This window comes from Lactuca virosa, chromosome 5, assembly GCF_052849685.1.
Source record: "Lactuca virosa cultivar CGN04683 chromosome 5, Lactuca_virosa_CGN04683_v6, whole genome shotgun sequence".
Lineage (NCBI taxonomy): Eukaryota > Viridiplantae > Streptophyta > Magnoliopsida > Asterales > Asteraceae > Lactuca > Lactuca virosa.
Genome location: NC_136430.1, coordinates 356,977,937 through 357,001,757, shown reverse-complemented (window position 1 = coordinate 357,001,757; position 23,821 = coordinate 356,977,937). Strand labels below are relative to the sequence as shown.

At 37.5% G+C, this 23,821-nt stretch overlaps 1 pseudogene across 1 annotated transcript; it reads left to right on the top strand.

Moving 5' to 3' along the window:
* The first annotated feature begins 456 nt into the window (after positions 1-456).
* On the top strand, positions 457-11,774 carry LOC145116623 (pleiotropic drug resistance protein 1-like; annotated as a pseudogene). Its single transcript, XR_013712230.1, has 22 exons — positions 457-846; positions 940-1,060; positions 1,416-1,504; positions 1,591-1,675; positions 1,792-1,951; positions 2,056-2,132; positions 2,609-2,662; positions 2,723-2,813; positions 2,890-3,191; positions 3,996-4,277; positions 6,524-6,840; positions 6,923-7,083; positions 7,516-7,619; positions 7,719-8,108; positions 8,216-8,548; positions 8,901-9,191; positions 9,674-9,757; positions 9,843-9,976; positions 10,058-10,285; positions 10,373-10,544; positions 10,971-11,225; positions 11,324-11,774. The product of XR_013712230.1 is annotated as a pleiotropic drug resistance protein 1-like (transcript).
* Positions 11,775-23,821: the final 12,047 nt, after the last annotated feature.

Genomic DNA, 23,821 nt, shown 5'->3' with positions numbered 1-23,821 from the left:
GTCCCAATATTTTGGGTTAGTTCACGAAATAGTCCCAAATTAATTTGGTACCGGTTTCAAACGGTCAAAAAGGGTCAAACTGCAAATTTTTGCCGGTTTCCAGGACTTTTTCGTTCAAAAAAAATTTTTTGGACTAAAGTGTAACTTTTCTGTAAATATTGAGACTTTTCTGAAGATTTCCCTATAGCAAAACATATAATTATCTCTTTTTTTCCTAAAAGCATAAACGAGAAAAACATTTCCTACATTCTCAAGCACTATGAAGCTTAGTGTCAGTCATGTTTTTTTTTCTAGAAGAATTGACGTCACTAAGAGTGTGGTGGGTGCCAGTGTGAGACATGTGTAGAATGATAACTGTGACTAAAATATCTCAACCAACGATTGTCTGTTGGATATCTGTAGTCTTTATAAAGAGAACTCCTTTCCTTTCTATTCACAACAAACAAAAAGTTATTCCTCTAAAAGAAGATATACATAATGCATTTTTAAGCTTTAACAAAACAAGTGAAACCAAATTTCAAATCGTGAAGTTTTTGCTTTTAGTTCGTGAGTGAAAATGGATGGAAGTGATATATACAAGGCTACTCGTGGGTTGGATGTTTTCAATCAATCAAATCGACATGAAGACGGTGATGAAGAAGCTCTGAAATGGGCTGTTCTTGAAAAGCTGCCAACTTTTGATAGGTTGAAAAAAGGCCTGCTATATAGATCTAGTGGACCACCTGACGAGATTTTTATTGATAATCTTGGATTAGTAGACAGGAAGCATTTGCTCGATAGACTGGTGAAAGTAGCTGAAGAAGATAATGAAAAGTTTGTGTTGAAGCTCCGAAACAGATTTGACACGTAATTTGAGCATTAAAAACTTTTCAAAATTTTGATTTTTTATTATTCTTTTAAATGACGGTTTTATTTTTTGGGTTTCTTGGGAACTTTCAGGGTGGGAATTGATTTGCCTACAATTGAAGTGAGATTTGAGCATTTGACCGTGGAAGCTGATATTCTTACAGGCAGCAGATCATTGCCTAGTTTCCTTAACTTCAACATTGAAATCCTTGAGGCATGATATTTTACAGTAAACGATTGCTAGAAATAGCATGTACTTTCATTGTCTGTTTATTATAGCACCCTGCTATATCTCACAGTTTTAGTAGTGTTAGTGTCCCACATCATCACTGCAACAGAGTCCAATAAGTGTCTGCTGGAGTATCCCTATATCCATAAGGACACTTTTGGAGAGTTATATGCACAACACATCTTACATGCTGTAATAAGAAAAGGAACTGAATTGTACAATGTTGTAATATAGAGAAATGAAAGTAGGATACTCTAATACATAAATACATGAAAGCACATTGATATTTTTTGCATTTACCAAACAACTATCTACTCATGTTCGTGCTGATTTTCAACAGGCTTTCTTGAATATATTCCATTTACTACCAAACAGGAAGAAGCATATCACTATACTTGAAGATCTAAGTGGAATTATAAAGCCTGGCAGGTGAAGAAATATGACGTTTTTAATTTTTAAGCATTCCATTTTAGTAAACATCAACAATATTAATTATTAATGTTATTCCTTTACAGGATGACACTACTTTTAGGTCCTCCAAGTTCTGGAAAAACAACTTTGTTATTAGCCTTGGCTGGGAAGCTTTCCAAGGAGCTTGCAGTAAATTACGATTCGTTTACTTGTTTGAATACTCTTTTCAGGAAAATTTATATTATGCTATCTCTCATGTCATTTTCGAAAAAGAGAATAAAAAATTGTTTCTTGTTTGTAACCAGTGGTCAGGAAGGGTGTCATATAATGGACATGATATGCATGAGTTTGTGCCTCAGAGAACATCTGCTTATATCAGTCAAAATGATCTTCATATTGGTGAAATGACTGTTAGAGAAACCTTGGCTTTTTCTGCTAGATGTCAAGGCGTTGGATCACGTTATGGTTAGTTGGCATTATCCAAGCCTATCGATTTCTACACTTTCAACCTGTACGTTTTCCACTACTTACCTTGTGGTGAATATTTTTACTGACATAATAAATTGCAGAAATGTTGGCCGAGTTGTTAAGAAGAGAAAAAGATGCAAATATTAAGCCCGAGACAGATATTGATATATACATGAAGGTACTAAAGGAGTTACCTTAGGTTAATATGCCTTTGGGACAGTTTCTTTGTTTTTCGTCTCCATTAAATCTTGCATGGGTACTGATGTATGTCTCGATAAAGAGTTGTATACACAGGTTTGTTTCTTTTTTGGACCGAATAAACATTAGACTAAATGACCATTTTACCTTTACATGTCAAAAAAAAATTAAAATAAAATCACAATATTCATCAATTATAATGTGAGAGGAGTAGGGAGGAAAAAAGAAGGGCGAATAAGTAAAGAGTTAGTATCTTAATACAGTAAGCAAGTGTTTTTTTTTGGCTTATCAGCCCATAAGTCATTCTTTCCGGATCAGTTAAAAGAAGAAACAACCATATGTCCAAATTAAGTGTTTAATTCATTAAGCTCATTAAGTCAAAAAAGAAACAAACCCACTAATCTTAACTTGAAAAAGAAAAAAAAAACAATTTGTGATTGTTCAATGATGCTTTAGGCAGCAGCAACAGAAGGTCAAGAGACAAGCGTGGTGACCGATTATGTTCTCAAGGTACAATAATCATTAAAATTTGTTGACTACCAAAACAATAATGTTTTGTGTTTCATTTAGGTCTTGGGACTAGATATCTGTGCAGATACCTTTGTTGGGGATGAAATGATCAGAGGCATATCTGGTGGACAGAGAAAACGTGTCACTACAGGTAATTAAGCTTTCAAATGACATATAGAGAGAGTCTCATTTGATACATGTTTTATGGATTTGATCAAAACGTGTAGGTGAAATGATAGTGGGCCCATCAAAGGTTCTTCTTATGGATGAGATATCTACCGGTTTGGACACTTCTACAACTTTTCATATTGTGAATTCTTTGAGGCAATATATTCAGATTTTTGAAGGAACGGCTGTTATTTCACTCCTACAACCTGCACCCGAAACTTATAATCTATTTGATGACATAATATTGCTCTCGGATGCCAAGATTGTGTATCAGGGCCCACGTGAAAGAGTGCTAGAGTTTTTTGAATCGATGGGATTTAAATGTCCCGAAAGGAAAGGTGTCGCTGACTTCTTGCAAGAAGTAAGTATGATTTCAAGATTTGTTTCATGATTTTCAGCGTCTTGTTAAGCAAAATAAATATGGGTGTAACTAACTTAGGAGCTTTTTCAAAAGCTTTTTGGGGGAAAGAGCTCTTGAAAAAGTTCATCTCCTATGATGGTAGCTTTTTCATCCATAAGCTTTTTCAATAAGCTAGTGTAGTTGCAAGCTCTTACATGAGCTTTTTCATCATTTTTAATATATATTATTCCTTTTAGTGTATAAAATACACCAACAATAACTAATAACTTGGTAATGGGACCCGCAAATAAGCTTATTTAAGAAACTTTATTATATATACCGGGCCTATATATATATATATATATATATATATATATATATATATATATATATATATATATATATGTTATGCATTTTGGATTGTTGATGTGACATGAATTTTTTTTGCTATTGTGTATATGCTCTAAGAGCCTCTACAATAGTAAAACGTTTTTGTGGCACATCAGAAATAACTCAAGTCAAAAACCTCAAGATATCCACTTTTCACTACTAGTGCGTCCCATCAATTTTAGTTTATATCATTTTATTATTTTATACAAATCAAAATAACTGAAATTAAAGTTAAACAACTAAACAGTATATATACGTTTCTTATTAAAGAAAAGAATTTAAAATATACAAAATGAATCATGAAAACCTCATATGATCAAGCTTGTAAATTTTTACAAGCAAAATGAAAAGGCTCCACGAGACTTTCATGAAGTTATTTGGCCGAAAAAGCATATGTAAAAGCGCGCACTCACACACAGACACATGTTTGTGTAGGTAACATCAAAGAAAGACCAGGAGCAATATTGGATAGAGAGAAACAAACCTTATAGGTTTATCACAGCAAAAGAATTTGCTGAGGCATATGAATCCTTCCATGAAGGAAGGAGAATGGCAGAAGAGATTTCAATCCCATATGACAAAAACAAGAGCCATCCTGCTGCATTGACAACCAAAACATATGGATTGAGCAAAAAGGAGCTCTTGAAAGCCTGCACTTCAAGAGAATTTTTGCTTATGAAGAGAAACTCATTCGTATACATCTTCAAACTATTTCAAGTACGTATTCAATTAATTAATTAGTTGGAGGGGTAGTTGTTTCTTTTTTATTTGACAAAATTACATAAATGGTGCTTGTGGTTTTGATAGAACCAAATTGACCAACTCGTTTACTTATAACTTAGTGCTTAAAAACAAATTATAGGTGCCTGATATTGGAGATTTAGGTGATCTCCAAACAAAAGAAAACGATTCAAAACTTTGCCTGCCTTCTTAGAGCCGGCCCTAACCCTATTTATTGACTCTGCTAAACTGATAAAAAGAAACTATACTCGTAAAAAAGAAACTCTAACTGCATAAGGAAACCAAAATCAACTAGATAAATACTAAATAATAAAGATACTAGAATGATCATAAATTACTAAACAACACCTCCCTTCTTTTTATGCCTCTGGTAGACCTAATCCCACTTATCCACTCGGTTCATATCAATACCACCTCGATGAAAATCCACCTTGTCCTCAAGGTGGAAAGTGAACATGCTCATCGTTTTGTGGGTCTAGGGGTGTTCATAACCGGATATTCGAAAATTCGGATATCCAAATTTCGGATAGTTGATTTTTGGTATCCGATTCCGCATCCGAAATTTCGGATATTCAAAATTTCGGATACGGATTCGGACACCAAAACGGATATCTGAAAATTTGAAATTTTGTTCAAATTTGAAAGGCATATGAAGTTTTTATATTAGAAAGACATATTTTTTAATTAGAAAGACATATGAAGTAATATAGGTATTTAATTAAGGGTATTGTGAATATTTTTTAGCTACTAACATTCATATTATAAGACATATATGTGATTAAAATAACAAATAATGTATAAATTAAAATCAAAATTTTCGGATATCGGATATTCGAATTATCCGAAAAATCTGAAAAACACTACCAATTCCGATTCAGAAAAATTCGGATATTCAAAAATTCGATATCCGATTTTTCGGATAATTCGGATTAGAATTTCGGATACAGATATTTTTGAACACCCTTGTTGGTCTACATCTTCCTCATCAACCAGCAGGACTTGTAGGGTTTTATGGAGGCAGCGATGATTAGGTGCAAATTTGCCTTCACAAAGAAAACAAAGACCCTTGCCTCTTTTGTCGGCGAACTCCGCATCTGTAAAGTACAATGCAATACATAAACTTAGTCTAACAGTGTGTGACTGACTATTGGTGGTGCTAGCGTTGGGGCTGGTTGCGACAATTTCAACAAAAGTGCCATCAATTCCGCATGGCATTGATTGGCGATCTCCTATCATTTTTCTGATTCCGATCTCATAGTAGCTAACTCTTGCACTGTCTTCTCAAAATGATCAGTTGACTGTGTCTGGAGCTACTCCAAAACTGCCACCAGATCGGTCAGCTTAATTACGGTGCTTGAATCCACCTTGGGTGCCATAGCTAGGACAGAAACACGTGAACGATAGCGTGAACAGTGATTCTGATGAACAGTAGTCGTGAAAATATATTTTGATGAACAAAACACGTGAACAGCTAGGACAGAAACATGTAAACATATATTTTGATGAACAACTAGGGCAGAAACACGTGAACAGTAGTATGCAGGAATTCCGATGAATAGTATGTGAATAGTGATTCCAGTGAACAGTATTGTGGATAATTATCCGATGAACTGTAGAGTGAATAGTGATTCTGGTGGTGAATAATGTTGATGTCAAAATGATTGTTCTGATACCAATTTGATAGAACCAAAATGATAAACTCGATTATTTATAACTTAATGCTTAAAAACAAATGATAGGTGCCTAATATTTGAGACTCAGAGAATCTCCAAACAAAACAAAACGACTCAAAGCTTTTTAAAACTTCTTAGAGCCGGCCCTAACCCTATTTATAGAACAATCATAAATTACTAAACAGCCCCTACCTTCTCTTTATGCCTCTTCCCACTGATCCACTCGGTTCATATTTCGTTCCTAACTCTTTTTTTTTCCGTTGCACATATGGTCCCTATCCATTTTTCCCCCTAAACTCCTGTCACATTAAAATTGATGAAAATTGTAAAATAGAGTTGGAATGTAATGCTAAAATGACCATTTAGTCCCATGGAAACGGTTTATTCAGTCTAGAAAGAAAACGGTAGACCTTATGTATACAACACTTCATCTGGAGAGACATCATTGCTCATTCAGCCACTTTATGAATTAATAAGAACAAAAAATCTGAAATGTTTCAAAGATTAATTCTAAAACCTGAAAGAATTTGTTTTCTTACCTACTTTCAGCTTCTTGTGACGTCCTTTCTGACAATGACAGTCTTTTTCCGAACCAAAATGCACAAAAGGTCAGTGGAAGATGGAGGGATATACACGGGTGCACTCTTTTTTGGTGTAGTTATGATGTTGTTCAATGGATATTCTGAGCTTTCCATGGCCATTGCAAAGCTTCCTGTCTTTTACAAGCAAAGGGATTTCCTGTTTTACCCCTCATGGGCTTACACACTTCCTTCATGGATCATCAAGATTCCCATCACATTTGTTGAAACTTTTCTTTGGACTCTTCTTACTTATTATGTAATTGGATTTGATTCAAATGTTGAAAGGTTAGTTACTTCATATTAAATGACATTAACTATTTTCCTCCTTGGAAGTATTATATATGACTAAATAATCTCCTTTTTACAGATTTTTTAAACAGTATTTACTACTCTTACTCGTCAGCCAGATGGCAGAAGGATTGTTCCGCTTTATAGCTGCACTCGGTCGAAATATGATTGTTGCAAGCACATTTGGTGCATTTGCACTCCTCATACTATTTGCCTTGGGTGGCTTTGTCCTATCACGAGGTACATATGTTCTATCTAATATTAGGCAGCGTTGGTATGCAGCAATCGACGATGGAATGAAATTGAGCATTATAACGAATAAAATGTCAAAAAATCATATTTGTTTTTCATATAGGAATAGAAAGGAGCATTCTTTTCTGCTCAATTGATTTTCATTATATATATGGGGGAGGGGGTGTTAATTTTTCCATTCCTTTGTGGGATGGATGAACACATTATAATTATGCTTGAATGAGTCATTCGTTCATTCAAGCCAACCAAACATGATAATGGAATATAATGATCCATTTAAATACCTTAAGTCATTTCATTCCACCATCCTTCCATTCTTTTGCAATTTCACTCCATCCCACCAAACATACTCTTAAACTAAAGAAAAACTTCCATCAGACTATTGATTAAGAAATGTGTTTTTTTTTTTCAATATTAAAGATGATATCAAGAGTTGGTGGATTTGAGGATATTGGTCATCACCAATGATGTATGCGATGAATGGGATTGTAGTCAATGAGTTTCTTGGGCATAGTTGGAACCGAGTAAGTCATTTAAGTAAAATAATCAAGTTTCCATATATCATATGTGTTATAGAGTATCTAGTATTCATTCAAGCTAACCGTTTGTAACATTAAGTACAGGTGTTGCCTAACTCAACAGAGTCCCTAGGAGTGAGGATTATAACATCTAGAGGATTCTTCCCATATGCATATTGGTATTGGATTGCACTAGCAGCTTTGATTGGATATGTGTTCCTATTCAACTTTACATACACGCTAGCCCTCACTTTTCTCAATCGTACGTATCCATCCTTGTTGTTAGTTATGAATTAATTCATAGAGCTTTAACAAAATAGGAACACATATGCAGCTTTGGAGAAACATCAAACTGTTATATTAGATGAAAACGAAACCCAAAATCCTTCAGCTGTTGAGTTACATTCCATGAGCAAGAAAAAGGGAATGATTCTTCCATTTGAACCACATTGTATCACCTTCGATGATGTTAAATACTCAGTTGATATGCCCCAGGTGGTTAAAAACACACTTGTTATAAACTTGTTTTAGTACCTACTTCTTAATATTAATCAAAATTCTTTATCATATTTGATTGAAACTAATGAACTTTGGCATTAAAGGAAATGAAAGAGCAAGGATTAGTTGAAGACCGATTGCTGTTATTAAAGGGTGTGAGTGGTGCATTCCGACCAGGTGTTCTTACAGCATTAATGGGTGTTAGTGGTGCTGGTAAAACTACTTTGATGGATGTGCTGGCAGGAAGGAAAACAAGTGGATATGTAGAGGGTAATATTGTCATTTCAGGGTACCCAAAGAAGCAGGAAACTTTCGCTCGAATTTCAGGATACTGTGAACAAAATGACATCCACTCACCTCATGTCACGGTGCATGAGTCCTTAATTTACTCTGCTTGGCTAAGACTGCCAGCAGATGTTGATTCTGAAACTAGAAAGGTAAGGAATATATTGATCATTTTTTACTAAAAGACTCAAGGGCTGTTTATTTTGACTTATTTAACTTAAGACACTAACCCTTTACCTATTTTCCCTTCTTTTTTCCTCTCAACTCCTCTCACGTTAAAACTGATGAATATTATGAAAAAATGGAATGCAAGGGTAAAATGATCATTTACATCCATTGAGACGGTTTATTCTGTCTAGAAAAGAAACAAATCTTATGTACATAGCCCATTATCCACACAGATCTTAATACTCATTCAACCACTTTACTTATACATAACTTACCGGAAGAAAAAAAAAACTAACTAAAGGTAATTTACACTTAATAGTAAAACAACATGTGCAGATGTTTGTTGGTGAAGTTATGGAACTTGTGGAACTGACTCCATTGAGAGATGCGCTAGTTGGGTTGCCAGGTGTAAATGGACTATCAACCGAACAGCGAAAGCGGTTAACCATAGCGGTTGAGCTGGTGGCTAACCCATCTATAATATTTATGGATGAACCAACGTCCGGTCTTGATGCTAGAGCGGCTGCTATTGTGATGAGAACTGTTAGGAACACCGTGGACACGGGTAGAACCGTTGTGTGCACAATACATCAACCTAGCATCGACATATTTGAAGCTTTTGATGAGGTATATATAATAAAATTAAGGATATATTATAAAATAATATAATATTGACTATTAACTTAATGATGGAAGCATAAGTGACACACTTTTCTATTCGGCCAAACTGATGCATGTTCAAACTGCTATTGAGTCGGTTGGACCAGACTTTGAGAAGTAAGGCTATTACAAGTTGAATCATTATCAAATCTAAAAAATAGATTGGGGCCGATTGATAACCTCTGAATGGAACCATTCAGACGTCACCTCTGAATCGGTCAGCATTCAGTGCGTTTGATAAAGCCTATGAATGAACGACCTCTAAAGGGTTTACGAACCCTATCTTCTCTTAATCATTAAGAGGTTAGAATCATTCAGCACTACATGGTTTAGTTTTATCAAAGAGCACCTAAAAATACTCTTTCTTTTTGCGAAGATAATAAAATTAATACATTCGTGATTAGTTTACTTCCTGAATGAGAATTCTAAAATTTATATATGGGTTGCAGCTACTTCTGATCAAACGAGGAGGAGAAGAGTTATATGTCGGACCAGTCGGTCGCAATTCCTGCCATTTGATCAAGTATTTTGAGGTAATTATCCTTAACATGTTTAATTAAATAAAAAACACAATTTGCATAACTTTATTTAATATGTGATACACCATGACTATTCTAGGATATCGAAGGAATAAGTAAAATCAAAGACGGTTATAACCCCGCAACATGGATGCTAGAAGTAAGTGCCTCAGCACAAGAAATGGCTCTTGGAATTGATTTCACACAAGTCTACAAAAACTCTGAACTTTACAAGTAAGTCAACTAGTCAATACCAATACTTTCATTTCATTAAATTGTTTCTTGATTTTTGTAATGTCTTATACTTATTGATAGGAGAAATAAAGCTCTTATTAATGAGCTGAATACACCACCTTCTGGATCAAAAGATCTCTATTTCCCAACTCAATACTCTCAGTCTTTCTTCACACAATGCATAGCTTGCCTATGGAAACAACGTCTGTCATACTGGCGAAATACTTCTTACACTGCAGTAAGATTTCTATTCAGCTTGGGAATCGGATTGATGTTTGGGACAATGTTCTGGGATCTAGGTGGCAAAAGGTAAGATAATTTAAGAGTAATAAAATTGAATACATCTCAACTTGGTTTTCTATTTCTCTTAATTTACTCGTGTGACTGTAATTTCAGGACTTCACAACAAGATTTGCTTAATGCAATGGGATCTATGTATGCTGCTGTTCTTTTTATTGGGACCCAAAATTCGTCATCCGTGCAACCAGTGGTTGCTGTTGAGAGGACAGTCTTTTATAGAGAAAAAGCTGCAGGAATGTATTCTCCCCTATCATATGCTTTTGCACAGGTATTTTGAGGCTTTCTTTTTTCTTTTTTCAGTTACGTCTTATATGGGTTAAGTAGTTTAATAAGTAATGACGTCTGTCTGGATAACGTGTTGTATACATAAGTTGTGTTCCTTTTTTAGAACGAATAAACCGTCTTAATGAGACTAAATGACTGTTTACCCTTACATTCTAACAAACAATTTTCACAATATTCATCAATTTTAGCAATACTCATCAAGTTTAACATGAGAGGAGTTGGGAGGAAAAAAGCCCTTTAGGTCATTCTCTATGACCAGATTAAGTAAAAAAGAAACAACCATGTATAGATGTCCAGATTAAGTGCTTAACCTATTAAGCCATTAAGCAAAAAAGAAACAGTCGTTTACTAGATAACCCTCAACAATATTTGTTATAAATATTAACCTGCTATTCAATTCTTTTTGCAGGTTCTGGTGGAACTACCATACGTGTTTGTACAAACATTAGTATACGGTGTCCTAGTGTATGCAATGATTGGATTTCAGTGGACATTTGCCAAATTCTTTTGGTATTTATTTTTCATGTACCTCTCATTACTATACATGACCTTTTATGGCATGATGGCTGTGGCCATGACACCCAGCCCCACAATTGCTGCCATTGTGTCTGCCTCATTTTATGGAATATGGAATCTCTTTTCTGGATTTATTATCCCACGACCTGTAAGCTCCATTAATCCTCAACATTTTTGCTTCAAATTTGAGATTTACAATCTTTTCTTTACTTACACATATGTTCTTGTTCTCCATTTTGGAAACAGAGGATACCTATTTGGTGGAGATGGTACTATTGGGCTTGTCCGATTGCTTGGACTCTCTATGGTATGGTTGCTTCACAGTTTGCAGACTCTGAAGATATGCTTGAGAATGGTGAAACTGTAAAAGATTACTTGGAGAGATATTTTGGATTTGAGAGAAGTTTTATGGGTGTAGTTGCGGGTATGCATGTTGGACTCACCCTATTATTTGCATTTGTCTTTGCCTTTGGCATCAAGTCCTATAATTTTCAAAAGAGGTAGACCAATTATCAGGGAGTTTGATTATGAGCATTCCACATTGTCAAGAAAGTAAGCAAGGATTTAGAGGGAATTGAAGTGCTAAGTAGGAGTCCTAAGATCCTTGTAATCTTATCTTTTTTACCCTTTTCATTATAATAACAAGCTTTCTAATGGTTGGATGCAAGCTCTGTAAGATAAATATGGGAAATGTGGTTTCGATAAAACAAAACCTCCCTTTGGAGCATATTAACAAACAGCCGGCGACAAAATCCTGTGGTTGAAACCGAAGAACCCATGGCGCCAAACATATAGTATGGAAAAACAAGAAACAATCAAATAAAATGTAATAACTGAACTTTCTAAAATCTTCTACATTTAATAACTTCAAGGAAAAAAGTTAATCCTACAATAGAACACATATTTAATCATCAACGAGTGTAAGATAATTATGATTAAGGCATCCACAATCCATTAAAATCTATAGAGTTCAATGGATTGTCACATCATCCATTGAACATATATACAACACCACCCACAACCCATTAAACACCTTTTCAATCATAATCACCACTTTATTTATTCTATTGAACCATTCAATGATCATTCAACTCTATTCCATGTCATCACCCACACTCCATTCAACTTTTATTCAATCCTAGTCATCACCCTATTCAACTCTTATACTACTTGCATTGTGGATGCTCTTATGCATGATTACGAGATGTATTTAGAAAGCATGAGTTATGAGTTTGAAGTATAAATTCGTCTTGAAGCCTACCTGTTGTATGTTGAAGCTAGCTCAATACGATGTAAAGGAATGTCAAAAGTAGCGACAGCATGTGGATTGTAGAGGCCGTAACGAGGTTCATTTATTGGCAAATTGATGTGTATGATGAGCATAAAGAACAAATTTGGCTTGGTATCGTGTGAATCCTGAATCTCTACTTGAAAGGTATTCCATCATTCAACAAAAGAATTGAAAATTACTATTATGTATTTGATTTAGCTTTCTCATGAGCGGTGAGCAACCTGACGCTCACAAAAAATCCAACCTATTCACAAAAAATCCAACCTATTCACAAAAAAAGTTACTCCCTCCGTCTCAAAATTATTGTCCACGTTTGACTTTTTAAATCTCTTTTGTTCAACTTTGACCTTAAATAATTTACTTTTTGTTATATAACTTTTTATGCAAGATATATGAATAGATTGTTTTTTAAATGTATTTTCATTGTTATAAGTTTCATCAAAAATTATATAACACAAATAAAGTTATTTATGGTCAAAGTTGACGTTGAAAGACTTCAAAAGTCAAACGTGGACAATAATTTTGCGACGGAGGAAGTATTAAATTGTTATTTTGTATACTAAACCATGGTTGTCAAGATCGGGATCCTACGTAGGATAATTTTTTGGTTTACAAGATCAAAATCTAAGATCGGAATCGGGATCCTAAGATCCCACAAAATAAAACATAATTTTAATGAATAATGTAAAATATGAAAAATATTTCAAACATTTAATTTTTCGTTCAAAAGTTATAAAAATTTCAAAATATTAGTCATAAGTCACAACACAAAATGATAAACAGTAAATGGGTAAAGGTAAAAGACATAAAGTGGTAAAAAAAATCATTTGCAAAAAAATAAATAAATTAAAATAAAAATAAAATCAAGGGAAGGTAGGATCGGATTAAATCTCGATCCTACAATCCTACTTACGATCCTACCTGCGAACCTACTCCAAATACGATCCGTTTACGATCCGGATCGTTTTTCATACCTAGAATCATAGGATCGTACGATCCGAATCGCGATTTTGATAACCATGAGTAAAAATATTAAGTTATTATTTTCTACAATTAAAAAAAAATATATTTTTATTTTGTACGGTAAACTCATTATGTTCTCCTCTATTCCCCGTATTTTCCTCTTTGGAAACATCTTGCTAGAATTGCAACAGTCATCGGAATGACGAGATACTTTTTTAGACCAATGAATATGTTTCTTACATAAAAACAACTAGGGTAGGCATTGACATGGGGCGTTGAAGGGGAGCAAAGTGAGCAGTTGTACAGAGCCCAATTTTTTTTATTATATGTTATATATATTTTTATTTAAAAATAAAAACATATAATAACGATAAGAGCTATTTTTTTGGCTCGTCTTGAGCCTGTAAGGATATTTAATTCCTTAAGACCGACCCTAGGCATTAAGATCAATACTTGCCTTTAGAACCAAAATCGCTCCAAACTATCGGTTTTGGAACTAAAGCCAATGTAATTGGTTACGGTTATATTCCTAATATATGAAACCGTTTGGGACCGGTTCTGGTTCTTAGTTGCTTACCGAGCACCCATTGTTTTTTAATAAATAAAATAAAATTCATGATATAACTAGATAAATTAACTTATATGATCAAGACTTTATATTGGATAAAAAATAAATTTTTATTTGTAGAGAGTCACGATGTGAAGTGAAGTCGGACCATAAAATTTCGATTAGATGTCTCTTGGAAAATATACATTACACCTCTAATACAATTTTATAAAATTTTGGATTGGAAACGATCAAATAAGCAAATTTATAATACTTATAATTGTGACAGAAAAAATTATTTCTTTTTTCATTGCACCTCGAATCCAAATTTGGAGCAGAAACGTCCAATAAGAAAATTTACAATTTCATATTTGTAGTGGACCTATTGTGCTTCAAAATTATACCAGATTTGTCAAATCAAAAATAAAATAATTTTTGAAAATACAAACCGACATGCATAGGTATTCGAGTATTTGATGATCGGTTGATTAATACAACAAAAGGTTTTCAAGAATTTTATTAACAATATGTACATGATTAAGAGAAGCTAGATATTACCATCGAAGAATGACAAAATTAATTAGCTTAATTCTTGTTGCAAAAAACGTAACGATTTCTAAACTTCTAAAGAAACTCTTATAGGTTATCATAGGATAATTAGCTTATACATTGATATATACTTTCCATGTAAGCTTAAAACGACATCAATAATGTCATGTCGTTTCTTTTAAAGCCAAATAGGCCATTAATTAATCGGCTCTCATGGTCTTGCCGTTTATGAAGGATTATTACAGGCGTTATCAGAACATAAAATGATTTTTTATTCAAAATAATAACATTATGGCCTTTTTACGTATAAATGATGTTAATAGGTTGTGATTTTCTAAAGCAATGTAGTCTATGCAACTGACTATCAAGATTTTGATGGTTACGAAGGATTGTTTTAGGCATTATCAGAATATAAAAATGGTTTATTGTACAAAAATAATATAATGGTTATTTTGCTTATTAGAAGATAATATGTTGGGTTTTCTTGTTTTATTATTATTATATTATTATTATTATTATTATTATTGTAAATAACTCAGCCCCACCCCTTCCATGATGAGACCACCAAGCTATCTCAAATAGTTCATCAAAAAAACTAGAGTATAAAATAGTTTATAAGCTACTATAAGTTAATTTTACGGTCTCACCAAACACTACATAACAATAAGATCGAAAAATAAGTTAGTTTATGTACGCAAACACACCTAAACCTTTTTCACATTTCTTCAGTTCATGAAGTAATTCAACTCGATAAAGAAGGGTTGGTGTCGTTTGGTTGCCTTGGTCAACAAGGAGGCCGAGAAAGAAGACGTGACAGAGAAGAACATGACTAAAGAGGTAAGGGTAAGGATCGGCTAGCTCCGATACCATGAAAGTGTTAGAAAACATAATGTCTCCTCTCTATAATCAGTAGGCTATAATCACATGAGCAAGGGTAAGGATCGGCTAGCTCCGATACCTAGGACTTGTTTTAATAGATAAATACATGCGATAAATACAAGATAATACATATCTAGTCTAATTAGCTAGGCTAATTGGCTTGTTGTCATGGGTGTAATACTTACAATAAGTTGGGGTCCTAGGACCCACCTAATTTTTTAATTTTATATGGTATTTATATAGAAAAGAATTTTTTTTTTTTGAACAACAATAAAGCTTTCATTCCAAAGAAAAAGCTAGCGAGAAGATAGAATTATAAGACATTAATACATTCAACCTTTGGATCTAAACACGTTATCCCAATTTAACATACAACCTCTCCTAGCTCTAATTTTAAGCCAATGGAAGGCAACTTGCTAACAAGAACAGTAGTGTTCTTCGTTTTGCTGTGAAATACAATCCCATTCCTGAAGGTCCATATCATCCAAGCAAAGGCCAATAAAAGAACAGAAATGTCGGTGTGTTCCTTCTTTAGGTTATTAGCAACACAGTCAGGAGTGAAAGCATGCTGAATCGAGGTCGCAACAATAGGAAAATCGATCCACCAGTTATGAAGGGCAGACCGAACCTCCAAAGCAGTGAAACAATCTATGAAAATATGACCTTCTATTTCATGTTTTGTATTGCATAAGGGACATAGAAGAGAACCCGCATTAACTCCAATGCGCTCAAGATTGGTACGAGTTGGTAATCTACCCAAACGTGCCCTCCAAACGAGTAAATTAGCTTTGCCCGGTGCAATTTTATTCCAAGCGGTCTTGAGCGGACATTTGGTCAGAATTTTAGCATCGATAATCCTCCTAAGGGAGGAAACAGTGAATTGGCCATCAGGTTCTTCACTCCAGCACCACTTTTGATTCTGCCACAGAAACATGTTTGCAAGGTGGATGTTTTGATGATCAAGTGCAAGGTGCAAGTGGCTAATGTTTCCCCAGATACCACATCTATTAGTAGTAGATCTAACACGACCAATTCCACCATCACTACCATGAATTGCTTGGATGACTTCTTTCCAAAGAGCATCGTCTTCATTTTTGAAGTGCCACCACCACTTTCCAACTAAAGCGAGATTAAAGGAATGAAGGATTCCAGTGTCAAGGCATCCATTTTGCTTGCAATTCTGAACTTTTTTCCAAGCAATCCAAGTTGTTTTGCGGTTGTCCAAACTACCACCCTAAAAAAAATTATTATTGATACTTTCAAGGTGTTTAATCACTCCCATAGGTGCCCGAAGAGCGAAAAAAGTAGGTAGCAAGGCTGCCAAGCTCATTCTTACAAAGGATTAATCTACCCCCGAAGGATAGGTTACGCGTCTTCCACAATGAAGGCTTCTTTTGAAAATTTTCAATCATGGGTAGCCAACTCGAGTTTCTGGACATTTTGGCTACAACCGGCACTCTGAGATAAGAGAAAGGGAGGGACCCAACCCCACAATTAAGCCGGCAAGCCATAGAGGATATATCTAAGTTACTAACCCGGATACCCATCACGTTGCTTTTGGAAAGATTGACTTTGAGAACGCAGGTGATATGGAAACATCTAAGGATGCGAATAAGATTAAGAGCATTCTCTTTGGACCATTCGCCAAGAAAGACCGCGTAATCTGCGTATTGAAAGATGGAGAGGTTCGGTCCATTGTCGGAGAGATAACACCTTTGTATAAACCTTTTTCAACCGCTTCGAAGATTGCCGCACTAAGAACCTCTGATGCGATGATTAAGATGAAAGAAGACAACATATCACCTTGACGAACTCCTCTTTGGGGTTTGAATTCTTTGGTAGGATTTCCATTAACAAGACCCGATACTTTGGCGGACAAGATACAAGACATTGTCCATGAAATACATTTGTCACAAAACCTCATAAGCATCATCATATTTTTCAAAAAAGACCAACTTATGCTATCAAACGCTTTGTCAAAGTCAAATTTGAAGAAAAATATTTTCTTTTTTTCTTTTCTTGGCCCAAGTAATCGTTTCATTAACCATGAGTAGACTATCCATGATGTTTCTTTCTTTAATGTAAGCAGATTTCTCTTTACTAACGATCGATGAAATCACATTTTTAAGTCTCTCTACAAGAACTTTAGAAATGATTTTATACACACACCCTATAAGATTGATTGGTCTAAGGTCACCAAGACAAAGGGGATCCTCCATTTCAGGAACCAACATGATAAAGGAAGCATTACTTCCAGAGTTGATGATACCATTCTCTTCAAATCACTTTGACGGCCTTGAATAAATCATTCCCCATAATTTTTTTATGAATGCAAAAGTGTACCCATCCGGATCTAGGGCTTTTTCATTACCACAACTCCACACATCATCTTTCACCTCCTCTAGAGAAAAAGGATTAGTTAACATTGTGATTTGAGCATCCATAATCTTCATCACCTTGTCATTATGAATCCACGATCTATCTTTGATCGGTTCATCAAACTTAGTCTTGAAGAACCTGAAAACTTCATATTTAATCTTGTTTGGGCAAGTGGTCCATGAACCACTTATGTTTAGACCATTTATTCTAGAATATTTCAAATTTGAATTTAGCACCCCGTGAAAGAAAATAGAATTTTCATCTCCTTCTAAAATCCATCTACAATGAGACTTTTGTCTAAGATCCATGAGACGTGACATGTCAATCTCTTGAATCTTTTACATACAATTACCCCTATCTTTGATCAATTAAGCATCCATTTGGACAACTTCAGCAATGGTGTTAATGGCAACGATTTTTTTAAGAGTTTCATAATCCACGTTGTTATTCTCCACAACTTTACGTCTCCATTCCCTAATTTCACTTTTTAAGTGTTGTAGCTTTCTCGATAATCTTTCAATCTTGGAAAAAACGTTAAACACAACCGATTCTTTGTCCCAGTTATCTTTAACCAAACATTCTAGACTTGGATCCATCAGCCAAGAGTTAAATATTTTAAACGGGATAGGGCCAAAGTCAAGACAGTTCGAATTAAGAAAAAAGGGGACAGTGATCAGAGTGTAGTTTTGTGAGTGCAATGACACTCGAGTTAGGCCATATTTGGGAAAACCTATGCAAGAGGAGAAAACGATCCAATTTGCTGAATTTTGACCTGTCACGAGTCATCGAGGTGTATCTCCTACCCCTGATGTTGGGGTCAATCCAACCCAACGAATTGATAAATTGATTAAGTTCATGTGCACCTTTAGAGTCAACCGCGGATCCCTTGTGCTCCTCCGGTTTTCCGACTTCGTTGAAGTCGCAACAAATAATCCATGCTTTCTCTTGTTCAGATGATACGAGATTACAAATCTCCTTCCATAAATTAGTTTTCTAAATTTGCTCTAGTAGGGCATAAACATTGATAAAATCGCACATGGTTTTATTCTCATGTAACAACAATATAATTCCTTTTCGTAATAACAACATCAACTTCAAAACATTTTGGATCCCAAACAGAGACGAGTCCCCCAGATTTGCCAACGGCTTTAGATAAAACATAATTACATCTCTTATTACCCCAGCAGGAATGGATGTACCCCTCTTTGAGTTCTCCGATTCTCGTTTGAATGCAGAGAAGAGTGATATGATTTCGCCAAACCCTGTTTTTAATCCAAGCTCTCTTAAAATCCTTACCCAACCCATTTATGTTGATTAAATGACTTTTAATCATTCTTTAGGAATATCACCTTTCTCTAAAACATTGTTTTTTACCATCTCGATATTACCTGCTAAATCAAATCCGATTTTGATGCCCAACTCAATGGTGCATTGTATCTCTTTAGATAGAGAAGTGCCTTCATCAAGTTTGCCTTCTTTATCATCTTTGACTGTCTAGCATTTGACTTTATAATGTATGATTCTGAGTCAGAACCACTGTAACAACGTAAATTTTCAAAACAATTTTTCATTTTTCAAACAACATGATTATCATTTAAACATTCTCAAATCTCATGTTCAACAATTGTCATCAAATAAAGCATATCCCAAGATCACAAATAAAATCCTCAGTCTGTGTGTACGGATCATGTCGGCGCCTTCCCGCGATCGTCACTAGTACCTGAAACACATAACACATAACACTGTAAGCATAAATGCTTAGTGAGTTCCCCAAAATACCACATACAACACATATTAGCCACTCGAGGCTATAACTCGGTATGACCCTCTGGTCAAAGTGTCTCAGTGGGACCCTCCAGTCTCATAACTCTGTGGACCCTCTGGCCCTAACTCTGTGGACCTTCCGGTCCTAACTCTGTAAACTCTGAATCATACATAGCATAGAATCACATAGATATCACATCATATAATAGCATACAATATACTCTGTCACATACTCTAATTACCACTCTAGGTAAAGTATAGGGAGAAGACTCACCTCGGGTAACTCGGTAAATCTCGAACTCGGAAATACTGATCTAGCCTCCGCCTAATCACATAAAATAATTACTCTAATCAATACGACTCTCAAAGGCTAGGCTATTCCCTCTTTGAGTTCTCTCAGGAGGGTAAAAGACCATTTTACCCCTCCAATGGCTCAAAAGTCCAAACATTGACTGGACCCTAAAAGTCAACAAAAGTCAACGGTCAACTTTGACCAGACTCGTCGAGTGCACATAGGTGACTCGGCGAGTCCAAGCGTGTCCTCTGGGTCTATCTAAACCTCACTCGACTCGCCGAGCGAACCTTCCACTCGACGAGTCACCACTGGTCATGAATTGCGGGTCAACCCGACTCGACTCGTCGAGTCCCCTTATGGACTCGGCGAGTTCCTTCCATGGCAGCACTCAAACGACCTTCTGAGGTCAGATCTGCTTCACCAACTAGTAGATCTAACCTTCTAGCACTCAAAAATCACGTAAAGGTTCGAACTTTAGGCCCATGCATCACACTGTCATCTCTATATGCCAAAATAACCCTTAATATAATAACCTAGGCCCCAAAACTCATAAAGGATTGCATAAAGCTGAATAATAGGGACTCTCTGGACCTCTCAAGGTCCAGATCTGATATTATTGTCACAAGTGGACATCACACACACTAGATCTCTTACCAAAGTGAAGAGATGAAACCCTAGATTCATGAAATCTATTACTCAAATGAAGATAGACATGAATCCTTACCTCCCACAGTAGCTCTGAACGAAATGATGGAAGATTTGAGCCCCACAAGTCAGCCTAACTCGAAATCCTTCCTTCCCTTTGCTAAAACACACCAAAGAATGATGAGTTAGCCCTCCTCTTGCACTACAAGCTTTATCTCTGCTCTCTAGGGTTTCTCAGGGGTGCAGTGGTCGCAAATGAAGGCCATAAAGGCCTTTAAATAGGGCACAGGCCCCAAGATTTAGGGTTTCTGCCGCCAGCACAGACTCGTCGAGTCACCTAGCCGACTCGTCGAGTCCATTCATTAATCCAGTCAGTGAATCGCGATCCTACTCGACGAGTCTAGGCGCCAACTCGTCGAGTCCCTCTCTTTAACTCAAAAAAATAAAATACCTGGAAATCTGGATCGTCGCCTATCCGCATAACTCTTCTGGCGACTCTGAGCTGTCAACAATCTCTGTCTGACCTGCTGTATCTGCTATGTCGTCTGAAGCACTATCTCGGTGCTACCCATCACTCGCTGCCCTACCTCTCCCCAGCAGATGGGAGTCCGACACCTCCTCCCATACAACAACTCGAAGGGAGGCATGCCAATACTCGAATGGTGGCTGTTGTTATAGGAAAACTCAGCCAATGGCAGATACGTGTCCCAACTCCCTCCGAAGTCCAACACACATGCTCGGAGCATGTCCTCGAGCGTCTGAATCGTTCGCTCACTCTGACCGTTCGTCTGTGGGTGGTAAGCGGTACTGAAATGAAGCCTCGTGCCCAACTCCTCATGGAACTTCTTCCAGAACCTGGAAGTGAAACGTACATCTCGATCCGACACGATCGAGATTGGCACTCCATGCCGCGATACCACCTCCCTCACATACAACTCTGCCAGCCTCTCCGCGGAAGAGCTCTCACTGATAGCAAGAAAATGAGCGCTCTTCGTCAGCCGTTCGACGATCACCCAAATTGCATCGACACCCCTCGCGGTCCTCAGGAATTTGGTGATAAAATCCGTAGAAATATGTTCCCACTTCCACTGGGGAATCTCAAGTGGCTGCAACTTGCCATGCGGACGTTGGTGCTCGGCCTTAACCCTGCGACAGGTCAAGCACCTCTCAACGAACCACGCTACATCCCTCTTCATACATGGCCACCAATATTCTCTTTTCAGGTCCAAATACATCTTAGTGGCCCCGGGATGGATCGAGAACCTCGACCTATGCGCCTCCTCCATCAGTATGGTACGTGCCCCGCCCACGAATGGCACCCAAATCCGACCCTGAAAGGTCATAAGCCCTCTACTATCGGTAACGAACTCCGATACCAGCCCGATCACCCGCTCTCTCTTGCGGTTCTCCGGTCTCATAGCTTCTGCTTGGGCCCCTCGAATGGTATCCAACACCGGAGTCATCACCGTCAACCTCATACAAACGTCTCGTATGGGGGCACTCTCCGCCCTACGGCTCAGGGCATCAGCCACCACATTAGCCTTGCCCGGGTAGTATAGGATCTCACAATCATAATCCTTTACCACATCTAACCATCTCCTCTGGCGCATATTTAGGTTGGGCTGATCCATCAAATACTTCAAGCTCTTGTGGTCCGTGTATATGGTACATCGAACCCCATACAAATAGTGACGCCAGATCTTGAGGGCGAACACCACGACCCCCAACTCCAAATCGTGGGTGGGATAACTCACCTCGTAAGGCTTTAACTGCCTCGATGCGTACGCTATCACATGCCCTCTCTGCATAAGCACCGCACCCAAACCCGATATCGATGCGTCACAATACACCACAAAATCCTCCATCCCCTCCGGAAGGGCTAATACTGGGGCCTCGCATAATCTCTGGCGAAGAGTCTCAAATGAGGCCTGCTGCTTTGGACCCCATCTGAAAGTCACGCCCTTCCGGGACAAACTGGTGAGAGGAATGGCAATCTTGGAGAAATCCCTGATAAATCTCCGATAATAGTCGGCCAACCCCAGAAAACTCCTGATCTCGGTGGGGGATCTCGGCACCTCCCAATTCATCACCGCCTCAATCTTGGCCGAGTCGACCTATATCCCGCTCTGATTAACGAGATGCCCCAAAAACTGGACCTCTCGTAACCAGAAATCACACTTGGAGAATTTGGCGTAAAGCCTCTCCGATCTCAAAACTCCGAGAATCTCTCTCAAATGTTTCTCATGCTGCTCTCTGGATCTCGAATACACCAATATATCTTCGATGAACACGATCACCGAACGATCCAACATCAGCCTGCACACCCGGTTCATGAGATCCATGAACGCTGCCGGTGCATTATTGAGCCCAAAAGGCATCACCACGAACTCGTAATGCCCATAACGAGTCCTGAACGTCGTCTTCTGGATATCCTCATCCCGCACCCTCATCTGATGGTATCCAGATCTCAAATCAATCTTGGAGAACCAAGACGCTCCCTGCAACTGATCGAACAGATCATCGATCCTTGGTAAGGGATAACGGTTCTTGACCGTCAACTTGTTCAACTCCCGGTAATCAATGCACATCCTGTGTGAACCATCCTTTTTCTTGACAAAAAGGATCGGCGCTCCCCACGGTGAGCTACTCGGTCGAATAAACCTCTTCCCCAGCAGCTCCAGAAGCTGTGAGGATAACTCCTGCATCTCTGGTGGCGCAAGGCGATAGGGTGCCTTGGCAATAGGCGCCGCTCCCGGGACCAAATCGATGCGAAACTCCACCTGCCTCTCGGGAGGCACACTCGGCAACTCCTCGGGGAAAACGTCTGGGAACTCTCTCACTATCGGTACATCATCAACCGAACTCGGCCTCTCCGCGGCCACTCGAGTGTCCATCACATAGGCTACAAACCCACTACAGCCCTGCTGTAGACTCTGTCTTGCTCTAGCAGCCGAACAAAATGCTGACCCATAACGGGTACCCTCGCCGTACACCGTAAGTACTCCCCCACTAGGGTCTCGTATGGTCACCAGTTGTCGCTTACAATCGATAACCGCTCCAAACCTGCTCAACCAGTCCATGCTTACTATAACACAGACATCCCTCATCGCAATCGGGACCAGATCTATCGGAAACTCAACGCCGAAGATCTCAAGTACACATCCTCGAATCACCTCAGTAGCATATACCGCTCGCTCGTCATCTATGGAAACTCGTAGAGGTCGACTCAACGCCTCTCGACCGATACCGATGTGCTGACTAAAGGCTAACGACACAAAAGATCGACTCGCACCCGAGTCAAATAACACCAAAGCAGGTACAGAACTCACAAGAAAAGTACCTACGCACATCATAATATAAGCACAATATCTCAAACTCAAAATAAATAGATGAAAGAATACATACCAGCCACAACATTGGGCGTTGCGCGGA